The sequence below is a fragment of the Cetorhinus maximus genome, chromosome 8, assembly GCF_964194155.1.
Source record: "Cetorhinus maximus chromosome 8, sCetMax3.hap1.1, whole genome shotgun sequence".
NCBI classification, from domain to species: domain Eukaryota; kingdom Metazoa; phylum Chordata; class Chondrichthyes; order Lamniformes; family Cetorhinidae; genus Cetorhinus; species Cetorhinus maximus.
The window spans coordinates 50,889,881-50,904,946 of NC_135886.1; the positions used below are offsets into that span (position 1 = coordinate 50,889,881).

General features: G+C 41.4%; 1 protein-coding gene across 5 annotated transcripts in view; it reads left to right on the forward strand.

The window, feature by feature from the left end:
* Positions 1-760: 760 nt before the first annotated feature.
* LOC144683621 (bile acid receptor-like) overlaps positions 761-15,066 on the forward strand; it is a 191,150-nt gene continuing 176,844 nt past the window's right edge. Inside the window, exon 1 of one of the 5 annotated variants that reach the window (XM_078546829.1) lies at positions 761-1,225. The gene's annotated coding sequence lies outside the window, so the exon portion shown is untranslated. Of the gene's footprint in view, positions 1,226-2,802; positions 2,944-15,066 lie in introns of those variants that run through there. The other 4 variants (XM_078546830.1, XM_078546828.1, XM_078546825.1 and 1 more) reach the window with 4 other exon arrangements.

Here is a 15,066-nt window from a genome sequence, read left to right on the forward strand (position 1 = left end):
GTACAGTGCCTGATGTCACTAGCTTAGCATCAGAATGTATTCCATAGTCTGTTTTTATGTCTTCTAGGATCATGGAATGGGAGCCTGGAAGAAAAAAAAAGTGGAAATAAAATAGGGAGCTGCCAAGAACATAGGACAATAACTTTAAATTCATCATATCTCTTACCCTCTGACTACCAAAATGTTAATTGGGTTAATGTGACTTAAAAGTTAAAAAAAATTGTGGTGTACTGTACTTTATTTTCCACTGTTAAACTTCACTGCCAAATTTCATATGGGCCCTCAAGGTGGCTATCCATCATTTCATTAGAACATAGATGCTTAAAAGGTACATTAATCTGCCAATATTTTTAGAGAGAGCCATACTGGCTTTAGAAGGGTTGTACAGCTTGGCAAAACAGAAGAACGGAATCAATTTCTTACAAATACAGGAGCTATTCTGGAAATTGTTTCCAATTGGGTAGCAAGTGGCTAACAATGAAGTAAGTGAACTTCTGTACTCCACTCCTGAATTGGTCTATCTCAGATGTGTTGATTTTTTTAACTCAAAGTTTTGACTAGTTCATTTCATGTAAGTGGAACAACAAGGTGCTGTGACAAGCAGCTTCTAAAGTTTCAAATCAGGCTTGGCACCCCAGGCCTGAGCACCATGGTCAGAGATGTGGAAACACTGAGCTTTGACCGTGAACTCTGGATTGTGACATCCCCTAGCGTCCTCAAACATTCCGAGAATTACATCTTTTACTCAAACTGACCGAACTGGGATTTGTTCAAATTTTTGGCTAGAACTTGATGTTTGGCAGTGACACTGTATAATGAATAGAAAAATTGTTTTCTTCTGGTGCACTGCCTGCCTGTACTTACCTAAATGAGTTGGTAAAAAAAAATGAAAATTTGAAAACAGGGTATTTGAAGATAAACTTAATTTGGGGATCTCTGTGACCTGCCTGTGGACAGCAATGATGAGCCAGTTCTGTTTGATTTATTCTCACTAGGGACTGCCCTTTCTCTGACCCAGGAGGGGGCTGTGTGGGAAGCTAGTTAGTGAGATAGGCCACTAGTGCTGTTCTGCAGAATGTCTGGAGCCAGAGTATTTGCAAAGAGCCTCTGATAAATAGGCAAAAAAGGCCTTGCTAGCTCCAGCTGGACGTCAGTGACGCTCAGAGATCACTGAATCCTCACACAACTCAGCAGGCAGAGGCGTCCTGTGCTCCACCAAATACTGGTAAGTAGAATTAAAAATCTATACTTTTATTTTTACTTTAGATTTCAATTGAGTTTTGCCGAATTATTTAAAATGCAGTTTAAATTGTGGAGAATATTACATACATCAAGTTTAGTTAACTCACTGAATTTCTGAAACTAAAGGTAACTTTAATTTAGGGGGACATGTGAGCAATTAACAACAATGGAATTAATTGAAGTTACGTATTATTCAGCCGATGATATGAGCTAACAATAATCTGATATATAATATCCATGTAACAAGGCCATTTAGCATATTCAGATTGTCTCCTCATAATTTTTTATAAGTTGGTTACATGTCTGTTGGATTGCACAATTTTCCCAATATTACTGCAACGACTATGATTCAAAAAAGTTCTTAATTGACTGTGAAGTGCCTTGGGATCTCCTGAGGTAGCAAAGGGCACTATTTAAATGCAAGTTCTTTCTTTAACAGCGCATTAACATTTACATGTACGGTTGTCACTGTCTAATAACAAAGACATAGCATTGCAGTCCTGGATACATCATCACATAAAGCATTATTCTTTGAAGACCAGTCAGTTTGTCATTTGGCTTGAATTTATTACCGGTGATATTAGAAAACAAATGTTCATCAGGCATTCTTCTGTCCCCTATTTTAATACAGGTATTAACACAGAACAGAGAAGTCACATGAACACATAAAGTTTCTGCTCACCTTTTTAATAGTCATGTCACGTGGTTGTAAATGAATGTATATTTAATTTCTCTAATTGTAATCTAAAATGACTGTACATTTTAGCTTAAGTACTTTCACAAATTGATACTTCAAAGGGTATACAATACATATCAAAAGAGTTAAATTCAAATCCCAAAGTGCCAGGATTCAATTGTAAAGTTCCTTGATTCTATGATAATGTGGGATATTTCCACTGCATAGTGCTAGCCAAGTACACAAGAGGAGAAAGAACAATGTATTATATATACCTGTCAATCACACACAATGGCCATCAAGCCACATAGAGCATCCCACAGTGAATTTAGAAACCATGATAAGGTTCAAGGAATTATTTGTTACCATAAAATAACCAGTATCACATTGTTACTGCTGTACTACTTATGTGAAAGTCAACCATGGTTTGTACAGTACTTGTGAAAGAACACTGGTAAACCCAATGGCTGATGAAGTACCTTTGAAAGCTAAGAGCTTTTTATGTTCATTGTAATGCGGATAAGTCACAGGCACAGTAAAAATTGCTATCTAACTCAACAAGTGACACTTTGTTTAGCTATTGCGAAACCTTGATTAAGGGCCAAAGCCCATAGTACAGGACTCCACCAAGGTTGAAGCCAGTATAACAAGTAAAGGAAACGTGGTGACTAGGTGGTTGATTTTTAAAAGTATTTATTGAATATAGGAAGAAAGAAAGACTGGTCTAGAGTCAATGGTTCAGAATTTTCAGGTCTTGGGAGATGGTAGGACTTGTCTTGGTTTTAAAACAATGAGAATGCAGCAAGAAAGAAGAGTAATAAAGTGTACTATACTTCGATCCAAAGAGGAACAAAGTATTATCAATAATAACAGAGTCAAGAAAGTTTGCAATGGAAAGGAAGAGAGAGAGATTAGAATTAGGAGATTTTTTTCTTCCACCTGATTAAGAGTATGAGAGAAGTACCAGAAGAATCTCCCCAAGTATGGGAAGCATATTCAAGATTTGGACTGAATTGAACTTTATAGTGAGCCAAGAGTTGTTGATAGACGATTGCATTCTGTTGAGTGACAGCTGTGTTTGAGGTGAAGTCTGCTCACCCAGTGTAGGTATTTAACATATCTCATTGTTGACTTGAATTTTGTCAGGCGTCCAAATTATGATTTTCTTTAATGTATGGTTTTATATAAAGGCTCTATATAAATGCAGGTTATTGTTGATATTAAAAGGATGGAGCTGTGGAAAATGTTACCACATTCAGTGTAAATTTAATTGCAGATCAGTGCTGATCCTGGGACTATAATCCAAAAACACTGGAAATATGCAGCAATCAGAAAGAATGATAGGTTAACAATTTGGATGGAGATTTCCATCAGAACACAGCAACATACCCTTTTCAGTTTCCAACAGGCATATTATGCACTTAAGGCTTTTACTTCAACTCTTAGCAAATATAATGCTTTTTCTCACATAATAAGTTTAAAATTGAAACAGGGAATGAAACTTCCACACGGATGGAGGTGTGTGGAGTTGGGCTTTTACAAGCTGCTTTGACCTTCCCATGACTCTCCCCCAAATCCACCATAACAGGGGTGGGCGAGGTTCAGTAATTCCCAACACACATTTCCTCCAAAAGCTTGGAGCAGCAGGAACCCTTTGAGAGTGGAAGCCCAAAGTCAAAATCAGGCTAAGGAATGCCCTCTATGGTCTTTCTTCCATTGGCATATGTCCCTTCTTGGATCAATATTGTAATTATCTTTTTTTAATGTAGGGCCTACTTAAAGCCCAGAGTCAAATCTTTATGTTCCTTTTGTAAATTTTCTCACTACTTATGTGCAATAAAACCTTGCCTGTTAGATCCCTCCCCCACCAATTTCCTGCTACAAGAGATTACATAAATTATGTAGGATATGAAGCGCAGAAACAGGTCATCAAGCAACCAGTCCATGCCAGTGTTCATGCTCCACACGAGCCTCCTCCCATCTATTCTCATCTAACTCTTATCAGCTTGGCCCTTTATTCTCTTCTCCCTCAGATATTTATTTAGGGTTATCTTATTCATTTCAACCAATCCCTGTGGTAGCAAGTTGCACTTTCTCACCACTCTCTGGATAAAGAGGTTTCTTCAGAATTCCCTATTTGATTTCTTCGTAACTATCTTATATTGATGATCTCTTGCTCTTCCCCACAGTGGAAAGACTGTCTCTGATTTGAATTTTTACCTGCTGATTGGAATGGGAGGAAGTGAGGGCAATCCTGAGGTGGGAATGGCTTGTTCCTGAAGTGGGAGCGGGAAGGTTTAATGGAGGTGGGTATTGATCAGTTGGGGAAGCGATCCCAAAGGGGCTATTGATCCTGGGGCCATGGGGGGTTGTATTTTGAGGCCAGAGGTGGGGGGTCAGAGGCCTCAGTCAGTGTGACTGGATGTGTGTGATCTTCTTATTTTACTTACCAAAATGTAATACCTCATATTTACCTGTGTTGAGAGTCATTTCCCAATTATATAGTCATTCCACATGTTCACTAACCTCATGGTGTCAGAGGTCTGCAGTGGCAGCGATTGGAGGCCTCATGGGGAAAGTCAGGGGTAGGTACCTGATCATGGGATTTAGGCAGGCATACTGGATCCAGGAGGTGGGGTAACGGCACTCACCTCCATCAAATTCTCCATCAAATTGGATGTAACTGCTGGGTTTCCCGAAGCCAACATCAGTTAAATTTAAAAAGCTGAATGATGATGAGCTCTGTAGCCTTATATCATGTTTAAAGTACCAACCCCCCTCCTTGGAATGTTTGGTCATCTGTCCACTTTCTCACCCTGTGTCCACTCTTTCAAAGCATTTTGTAATTTTGAAGGCTCCTATTAGCTTGCCCCTTAGCCTTCTCTTTTCAAGCGAAGAGAACCAGCCTGTTCATCCTTTCCTTATAGGTATAACATTGCTGTTCTAGTATTTCCAGTATCTCTATATCCTTTTTATAATATGGCAGCCAGAATTATACACAGTACTTCCAGCCAAGTTAAGTTGGATTTCTCTACTTTTCAAATCTAGGCATAAAGACTATTGGTAGGTTTGCTTTTTTATGACCTTATTAGCGGGAGTTATGTAATTGTACTCCCAGATCCCTTTTCTCCTTTTCACAATTTAGATTCTTATTTTCTGAGTACTATGTGACCTCCTTATTTTCTTACCAAAATGTAACACCTCACATTTAACTGTTTTGAAATTCATTTCCAAATAATGTGGCAATTCCACAAATTTACTAACATCTTCTTTAATTTATTACAGTCCTCTTCAGTATTCACGAATATCATCCAATTTGACTGTGTCCACAAATTTAGAAACTGTATTTTTGATTTCAAAGTCTAGATTGTTAATACAAATTGGAAGCAACAACGGTTCCCAGCACTGATCTTTGTGGAATACCACCTTCTACCTCAGCTACTCTAAATAATTACCCTTGACCCACTGCTCTTTACAGCTAGCTAGCAGCTAGCTGTCCCCTGATTTTACAAGCTATGACCTGATTAATTAGTCTATTATGTGGCACCTTATCAAAGACCTTTTGAAAATCTAAATGAATTACATCTACTGGATCACCCTTATCTATGATCCCTGTTAACTCTTCATAAAATTCAAGGAGAAATCCATGCTAATTATTCATTATTGTTTTAGGTTCTAGTTGTTTTTCTACTTCCTTCTTGAGTAGGGATTCTAATACCTTTTGACTGGTCAATAGTTCCTTGCACATGTTCTATTTCTCACCTTAACTATAGGTATAACATTAGCTAGCCCCAGTCCTCTGGCACTACACCTTTTCTAACATGTGCTTAAATATATATAATATTGTGTCTGTTATCTCTTCTTTAGATTCCTGTAAAATGCAAAGATGCAATCAGAATGGACCTTGGGTTTTATCTCTTTGAGTTTCAATAATTTATTTAATATTACCCTTCTATTTTAATTGTGGTTAGATTATCTCTAATCCCATCATCCAATATCTTGTTCACTTTCCTTTTTCCCTGATAACTATTGAAGGAAAATAATTATTTAATGCTTCTGTCATTTCGCAATCGCTGCCTATAATTATATTTTATCAATCCTTTAGCGGCCCTATTCCCATTCTGACTTTCCTTTTCCATTTATGTACCTGTTAAATTTTTTACTATTTTGTTTTATTTTCCTTGATAATTTAATTTCATAGTTTCTCTTTGCATTACTAATTTGACTTCCCTCTTAATCTCTTAATATTCTCCCTTGTAATGTTTCCTTTGCTTTCATTGCATTTAATTTTCTCCTTAACTCTTTATTCATCCATGGTGCCTCAAGAGTGTTTAGTTTTTCTTTGATTTTTAGTAGAATATATTTTTCTTGGACTCTGTTGAACACAATTTTAAATCTTGGTGCTGTTCTGCAACATTGTTTGCCAATTTGGCTGTCCATTTTATTTTCCCAAATTCTACTCTCGGCCCCTCAAGATCAGTTTTTCTTCAATCTAATATCCTGGACCTTACCATACTAAAGTCCTTGTCAATTATTCTTTTGAAGTGTACTATATTATGCTTCAATGTATATGTATATTATGTATATTGTATTATTCTACTTCCCTTATCTTCTATGGCTCACTCCCCTGTACAAGATTCAGTAGTGAATCCTTTCTTGTTGGACTTCTTACATATTGGGTTAGAAAACGTCCTGTGTGCATTGTAGAAGTTCTATTTCCTAATTCCTTTTACCAACCACTTCTGGCCAATTAATTTTGTGATAATTGAAATCCCCATCATTATTTTTACTCATTCCCCTAACTTATTTGCATATTTCTTTCTGCACCTCCCTTCCACTATGAGGTGGTCTATAGTCTACTCCTGGGGGCGGTTAGTTCAGTTGGCTACAAGGCTACTGTGTGGATCAGGCCAACAGCACCAGGTTTGATCCCGTATCTGCCTGAGACAGACTCAAGGCCTCCATTCCCTACCCATAGTAAAAAATCATGGCAATTTGCTGTGGTTCGGCAAATAATCGCCAAGGCCCTGCCTTCAAGTGGGGAACTCAAGAAGAACATGTCTACCTCTACTAACATAATTTTGTTAGATTTAATCTCCTTCCATATGTCTTAATGATGGATGGATCACTTCTTTTCTGCTCTCATAATGTTATCTCTGATAAGTACAGCTATTCAACCTTCCCTTTTCCCCTCTCTAAGATTCCTAAATATCTTATATCCTGCAATGCTTATCCTAATCCTGATTTTTCTGTGACCATGTCTCAGTAATCACTGCTTTATCTGGTTCCCCAAAATGTATTATAGCCTCCACCTGTCTTGTTCTATTATGTTTACTGTGGTTCTGTGCATTTCTGTTCTGATGATTTAACTCATTTTTAATACAGTCCTTCCCACTTTATTTTTAACCATGATTCATTGAGCCGCTTAGATTTCTAGCCCAAGTTAAATTAAACCATCTCATATTGTAACCCTTATCAACCCTCTCCAAGAATATGAGAACAGACTAGCGCCAAACATAAAAGTGAACCTTAAAGTCTTTTATGAGTATAAATAGTAAAATGATGGTCAAAAGTGGGGTGAGGCCGATTACTAACCAGAAATGGTTGAGTGCATGGCTAAGGTTCCAAATAAATACAAATGTCAGACTTGCATCTATCTTCACTAGAGGAGAGGATGCTGCCCATATGGCAGGAAAGGCGCAGTCAGTAATGACATTGGGCTGAATTCTCCGGTTGGCGAGTGGGGGCAAAGCCCACTTGCCGACGCGTAAAATGACACGCGGTGCCGTCAGGCCTGCATCCCGACGTCACCGCGCATCATTTAGATTGTCAGTTTGGCAGGCGCGCAGCTGAGTTGGCTGCGCGCTCGCTGAACTGTCAAAGGCCTATTAAGGCCATTTAAATAGTCATTAACACAATTAAATGAGCTGCCTGTTGAAATTTAAGGTTGGGCAGGTGAAGAGGTTCAGTAGAAGCCCTTCCACAATGGATATCTCCCTTAAGATATCCAGAAAACTCGCTCTAAATTCACTATTATTTTAACTTTAGAGCAAGACATATGAGTTCCTTAAACTCAGTTCCTCAGCAGTCTGCATTTCTTCGCATTTTTCATGAAACCTCATCCACAGGTGGGATGAGGTTTCATGAAGTGTTTTAAAATGTAATAAAAATTTTTACATTAATTCTTTGACATCTCCCAGCTCATGTGACAGTGTCACATGAGGGGACATGTTTCAAAAGTTTTTTCCTTCCTTTATTTAAACTTACACATGTCAAACGGATCTCCCTGAGACACGGAGGTGCCTCAGGGAGATCTCTGTGCTCTTTGGCGCGCATGTGCGAAAGAGCGCAGGGAACCACACAGGGGATTCCCCCCATCCGCACAGGAAGTGCACAGCGCTTCCGGGCGCGTGTCACGGTGGCAAATGGCAGCACGTCCCCGATCTGGGGCTCCGATTGGGTTTGCGCCCGCCCCCGCACAGCACCCCCGACAGGGGGATAATTTTTTCCATTGGGCAGGAAAGAAATAGACCAAGAGGAGATACTTACAGGTTGGGCAGTCCTCAAAGTAGAAAAGTCACCTGGTCCAGATGGAGTGCACCCTAGGTTGCTGAAATAGGTATTAGGAACTAGAGATGGTTTTAAGTAAGTTATTTTTGTATTTGTGGGTGTTAGAACAAGATATAGCTTTAAGTTTAATTTATATTATTTTTCATTTGTGCGTTAAGAAAGGTGAAACCTGGGTTTGTTTCAGTTTAGAGTTTTTGTATGATGGAGCCAGCAAGTCTGGGGGCCTATTTATATACATGCATTTATAATGAGGTTTTAGGACTCTTAAAGTGAAGAGATGGGTTACCAAGGAGTTAGTAGTAAGGGAAGTTAAAACAAAAAAACATAGAAAAATCTGTGCTGTTGTTTAGCAACAGGGGATCAGAGAGATGCCCACAGAGATACAGAGAGATACCCACAGAGGTACAGAGAGAGACAAGAAAAGCAGTTTTTAGTTTGAATTGGTATGAGTATACCACAGAGTGAAGACTGAAAAGGTCTAAGACTCTCTAGCTGGAAATGACGACAGACTGCTGAGGAACTGAGTTTAAGGAACTCATATGTCTTGCTCTAAAGTTAAAATAATAGTGAATTTAGAGCGAGTTTTCTGGATATCTTAAGGGAGATATCCATTGTGGAAGGGCTTCTACTGAACGTTCAGAAATCTACTGGAAATGAAACCTCTTTGTAACCCAACCAGCTCTACCCTTGGCATGGAAATATTGGTGCCTCTTCACTGGAGTATTGAGTTAGTGAGCTGGGATAAAAGGAATAGCGTGAGTTTGAATCATTTTTCCCTAGGTGTCTGTGTTGAAATCTTTCCAACCTTTTGTTATTAATTCATGGGATGTGGCCATCGCTGGCTATGCCAACATTTATTTCCCATTCCTAACTGCTCTTCAGAGGGTGGTGGTGAGCTGCCTTCTTGAACCGCTGCAGTCCATGTGGTGTAGGTACACCCACGATGCTGATAAGGATGGTGCTCCTGGATTTTGACCCAGCAACAGTGAAGGGACGGTGATATATTTCCAAGTCAGGATGGTAAGTGACTTGGAGGGGAACTTCCAGGTGGTGGTGTTCACGTGCATCTGCTGCCTTTGTCCTTCTAGATGGTAGTGGTCGTGGGTTTGGAAGGTGCTGTCTGAGGAGGCTTGGTGAGTTCCTACAGTGCATCCTCTGGATGGTACACACTGCTGTTACTGTGCATCGGTGGTGGAGGGAGTGAATGTTGGTGAATGTGGCGCCAATCAAGAAGGCTGCTTTGTCCTGGATGGTGTCAAGCTTCTTGAGTGTTGTGGGAGCTGCACTCATCCAGGCAAGTGGGGAGTATTCATCACACTCCTGACTTGTGCCTTGTAGATGGTGGACAGGCTTTTGGGAGTCAGGAGGTGAGTTACTCGTCACAGGATTCGTAGCCTCTGACCTGCTCTTGAAGCCACAGAATTTATATGGCTAGTCCAGTTCAGTTTCTGGTCATTGGTAACCCCAGGATGTTGATAGTGGGGGATTCAGTGATGGTAATGCCATTGAATGTCAAGGGATGATGGTTAGATTCTCCCTTGTTGGAGATGGTCATTGCCTGGCACTTGTGTAGCATGAATGTTACTCACCACTTGTTAGACCAAGCCTGGGTATTGTCCAGATCTTGCTGCATTTGGACATGGACTACTTCAGTACCTGAGGAGTCATGAAAGGTGCTGAACATTATGCAGTCATCATTTATTATGAGGGGAATTGATTCCAAAAGTAGGGACGTTATGCTTCAGTTGTACAGGGCATTGGTGAGACCACATCTGGAGTACTGTGTGTAGTACTGGTCTCCTTATTTAAGGAAAGATGTAAATGCATTAGAAGCAGTTCAGGGAAGGTTTACTAGACTAATACCAGAAATGGGTGGGTTGCCTTACAAGGAAAGGCCGGACAGATTAGGCTTGTATCGACTGGAATTTAGAAGAGTAAGAGGCGATTCGATTGAAACCTTTAAGATCCTGAGGGGACATGACAGGGTGGGTGTGGAGAGGATGTTTTCTCTTGTGGGAGAATCTAGAACTAGGGGGTCACTGTTTAAAAATAAGGGCCACTCATTTAAGACAAGAGATGAGGAGAAATTTTTTCTCTCAGGGGATAGTGAGTCTTTGGAACTCTTCCTCAAAAGGAGATGGAAGCAGAGCCTGAATATTTTTAAGGCAGAGCTAGATAGATTTTTGATTAACAATGGGGTGAAAGGTTATCGGGGGTAGGCAGGAATTTGGGGTTGAGGTTTCAATCATATCAGTCATGATCTTATTGAATGGCAGAACAGGCTCAAGGGGCTGAGTGGCCTACTCCTACTCCTAATTTGTATGTTTGTATGTATGTATGTTTGTATGTTTAAAAAAAATGGCCTATCAAGCCTGGTTCCATTCTGGGATCAGACTTGTCCAGTAACAACATCAGCTGGACCATAACATAAGTAAGGATGGAAATTGCAAAGGCTCTGGCCACAATCTTCCAGTCCTCCTAAGGTATGAAAGGGGTGCTAGCGGACTAAAGGATTGCACATGCTACAGCTGTTTTTATTAAAAGCAAGGGATAGACCGATAAACCCAGGAACCAAAGGCCAATCAGCCTAAAGTTAATGGTAGGGGAACTTTTATAGACAAAATTAATTGGTACTTGGAAAAATATGTGTCAGTAACTCAAAGCCAGTACAGATTTGTTAAAGACAAATCAAGTTTGACTATCTTGATTGAGTTCTTTGGTAAAGTAATAGAGTGTTGATGAAGGTAGTACAGTTGATGCAATGTACATGGGCTTTCAAAAGTCATTTGATAAAGTAACGTGTAATAGATTTGTTAGCAAAATTAAAGGCCATGGGATTAAAAGGGCAGCAGCAGCATAGATACAAAGTTGCTCGGGGGGTGAAAAGAGAGCAGTGGTGAACCATTGTTTTTCAGGCTGGAGAGAAGTATACAATGGTGTGCAGTATTAGAACCATTGCCATTTTTAATATATATTAATGACCAGGACTTGGATACACAGGTTATAATTTTTATGTTTGCAGATGATAGAAAACTCAGAAATGTGGTAAACAATGAGGAATATCATAACAAACTTCAAGTGGACAAAGACAGACTGCTGAAATGGGAAAACACATGAAAGATGAATTTTAATGCAGAGAAGTGTGAAGTGACGCATTTTGATAGGAACAATGAGGAGGAGCAATATAACTAAATTATATAATTTTAAGGGGATGCAGGAACAGAGAGCTCTGGGGGTACATGTACACAAGTCTTTAAAGTTGGCAGACAAGTGGAGAAGGCTATTAATGGAAGCATTGAGATCTTTGGCTTTATTAATAGAGAATAGCATACAGAAGCAAGGAGGTTATGCTAAACCTTAATACATCACTGGTTATGCCACAGCTGGAGTAATGTGTTCATTTCAGAGCACCTCTCTTTAGGGAGGATGTCATGGCCTTAAAGAGACTATTAGAATAGTACCAAGGATGAGGGAGCTCTGTACTAGGAAGAGACTTGCGTTATCGGGGTTGTTCTCCTCAGAGAAGTGAAAATTATGAGAACACTTGATAGAAGTGTTCAAAATTATGAATGGCTCTGATTGAATAAATAAGACAGAAAAGTCAATAAGATTTAAGGTATTTGGCAAAAGAACCAAAAGAAACTATTATGATTTAGACTACGCTGACTGGAAGGATGGTAGAAGCAGATTGAATTGTAACACTCTTCAAAGAATTGAATAAGTGCTTGAAGGGACAACATTTGGGGCAATGGAAAAGAGCAGGGTAGGCGGATTAATTGGACCAGCATGATCTGATGAACGGCCTGCTTCTGTGTTGTATCATTCTATGATTGTAATTACTCTGTGCTATAAACTATATGCTGGACAGCATTTGTGCACAGCAAATAGCATAAAAATGAACAGCACAACATGCAGTGTGTAATATATAATGTAAAACATGCAGTGTAGAACATAGACCATGCAGAACATGTAATGTACAACAAAAGATATAGAGCTCACAGTACAGAGAGTGAGCTCTGAGTTTCATAATGCATCAAGTATGGCAATTATTGTTTCAGTGTAAAGCACATTGTGCCCAATATAAAATATACAGTAACACCAATCTCAATTGGCACAGGATGGAACAAGTGTAGGCTGTGCGCTGTATTGTGATAACTCAGCGTGTCTGAGCCCCTATAGCATTTAAATTCTACCATTGATATCTGACAGCTCCCTTTCACAGAGTCCAGGTCAAGTTCATGGAATTACATCAGATTTTAACAGCATATCAGTGACAAAAACATAAACATGCATTGATTTATCTGGCGAAAGAAAGACATATTTATATGTCTTTCACAAGGACTTCCCAAAGCACTTTACAACCAGTGAAGTACTTTTTGAATTGTACTCACTGTTGTAATGAAGGAAATGTGGAAATCAATTTTTGTGCAACAAGGTCCCACAAACAACAATACGATAATGACCAAGACCCTAATCTTCCGCAAAGCTGCAATCATCGTTGGAATGCAGCTCTGCTCAAAATTTTCCACACCTAGTCGCTGCTCAGCATTTCTTGCCAGGTTTCCTAAACCCAGCTTCTCCAGAAATGTGGAGCACAGCGTCCATCAGAGAGCTCCATCGCAGCACAGTCACGTCAGGGGAAGACAAGACATGCCCCCTATCTATGGCACTAGCTACCATACAGTAAGTTTAAAGATCTAGTGTGAATTTTAGTGAATGAGTGAATGGGTAGGGTGGTACGGTGGGTAGGTGGGTGAGGCAAGTAGATAGAGAGGGTGAAGTGGCAGATGGGTATGGTGGTAGGAGGTTGAGTGGCAGGTGGATAGGGTGGCCTCCAACTCAGAGTCAGAGACATTCGTGGAGGGACCCAGGGAGCAGGGTGGATAGGGTTGGGGGTGGATAGGGCAGCAGGTGGGTGAAATGATAGGTGAGTAGGATGGCAGGTGGATAGGGTTAGAGGTGGGTAGGGTGGCAGATGGGTAGGGTGGTAGGTGTGTAGGGCTGTAGGTGGGCAGGCTAGCAGGTAGATAGGGTGGTAGGTGTGTAGGGTGGCAGGTGGGTGGGGTGGTAGGTGGGTAAGGGTGCCAGGTGGGTGAGGTGGTAGGTGGGTAGAGTGGTAGGGTGCCAGATGAGTAAGGTGATAGGTGGATAGAGTGGCAGGCGCATAGGGTGTGTGAGGTGGTAGATGGGTAGGGGGTAGGTGGGTAAGGTAGTAAGTGTGTTAGGTGGTAGCCAGATTGGGCCGGGAGGGATAGTCAGGTGGTGGGGGAAAGTAGTCAGGACTTGTCGGGGAGGTGTAGTCAAGTCAGGTGGGCCTTGAAGTAGTCAGGGGTCAGGGGAGGTAATCAGGTGAGGGTGGTTCAAGAGGTTAGTTGGGGGTTCGAGGGGAAGTCGGGGGGAAGTAGGGGGGTGGGGTGGTCAGTGTGAGTGATTGGGGGGGTTACCCAGGAGTCAGACTAGGACTTTTCTATCTAACATTTCCTGGGTAACTATCCAGGTAAATAAATCAGAACTATCCAAAGTCTCTGCCTCTAACTCAGAGTCAGAGACATTTGCGGGGGGACCCAGGGAGCAGGGGAATTGCCTATCAGAAGTTCAAACTTCCCAAGCAATTCCCATGGAGGTCAGCATTTCAAGACTTCTGTGGGGCTCCGACATGCATCTTGGGTCAAACGTCTGGTCTCCGACAATTCGGGGTCCTGAAGATCTGGGCCCAAATAACTATGGGTTGAGGGATAAATATTGACCAAGACACAAGGGAGATCTCCACTCTTCATTATAATAGTGCCATAGGATCTTTTACCTCCACCTGAGAAGGGTGATGGGACCTTGGCTTAACATCTTGTATGAAGGACAGCACCAGCAACAGTGCAGCACTCCCTCAGTACTGCACTGAACTGGCAACCTTGAATATGTACTCAAGACTCTGGAGCCAAACTTCCTTCTGTGGGGAGATGCCTAGTCTCTTCTTAACTTTTGAATGCCTTAGACTTCTATGTGCTGCCCTGACATCCATTGAAGGGTGGAGACAGCCTGTGCAATAGTTGGCCTTGTTGCCTCTGATGACTTTGGCGTGCATCCTCTGGAGAGCCGAGGGCTTGGGAACCCTGACTTGCTTTGGTTGTCCTCCTGTGGGCCAGCTGTGACAGAGGACAAGGTTGAGAGGGTCACAGGCAAAAAGGACTCAGAGAGAGAGGACAGCCTCTGAGATTCCTGAGTGGATGATCCATGGGTGTCTAGCTGCTGCTTATCCTCCCTTCGGGTGCCCGGCCTGACTCCTTGAAGGGTAGGAGCACTGGGGAGGATGTCGAGGTGCCTCATTTCCTGCTCGTGTTGCCACTGCAGGAACTCACCCACAGCTACCGTGGCGGCATGCAGGTCTGCACACATCTCTGCATTCTGCTGGACCAGGGTCTCCATGGCGTCTGCCATCCTTCCCATGGAGACCGCCATACATGCACGTGTGGGCACCAGTTCATCAGAGAGCAGGTGGATGCACTCCTCCAACTCATGTGCCACTCTGTTGAGGGCTTCCAACAGCTCTACGTGATGTTCCCCTGCCGTCTGTTGACTCTACA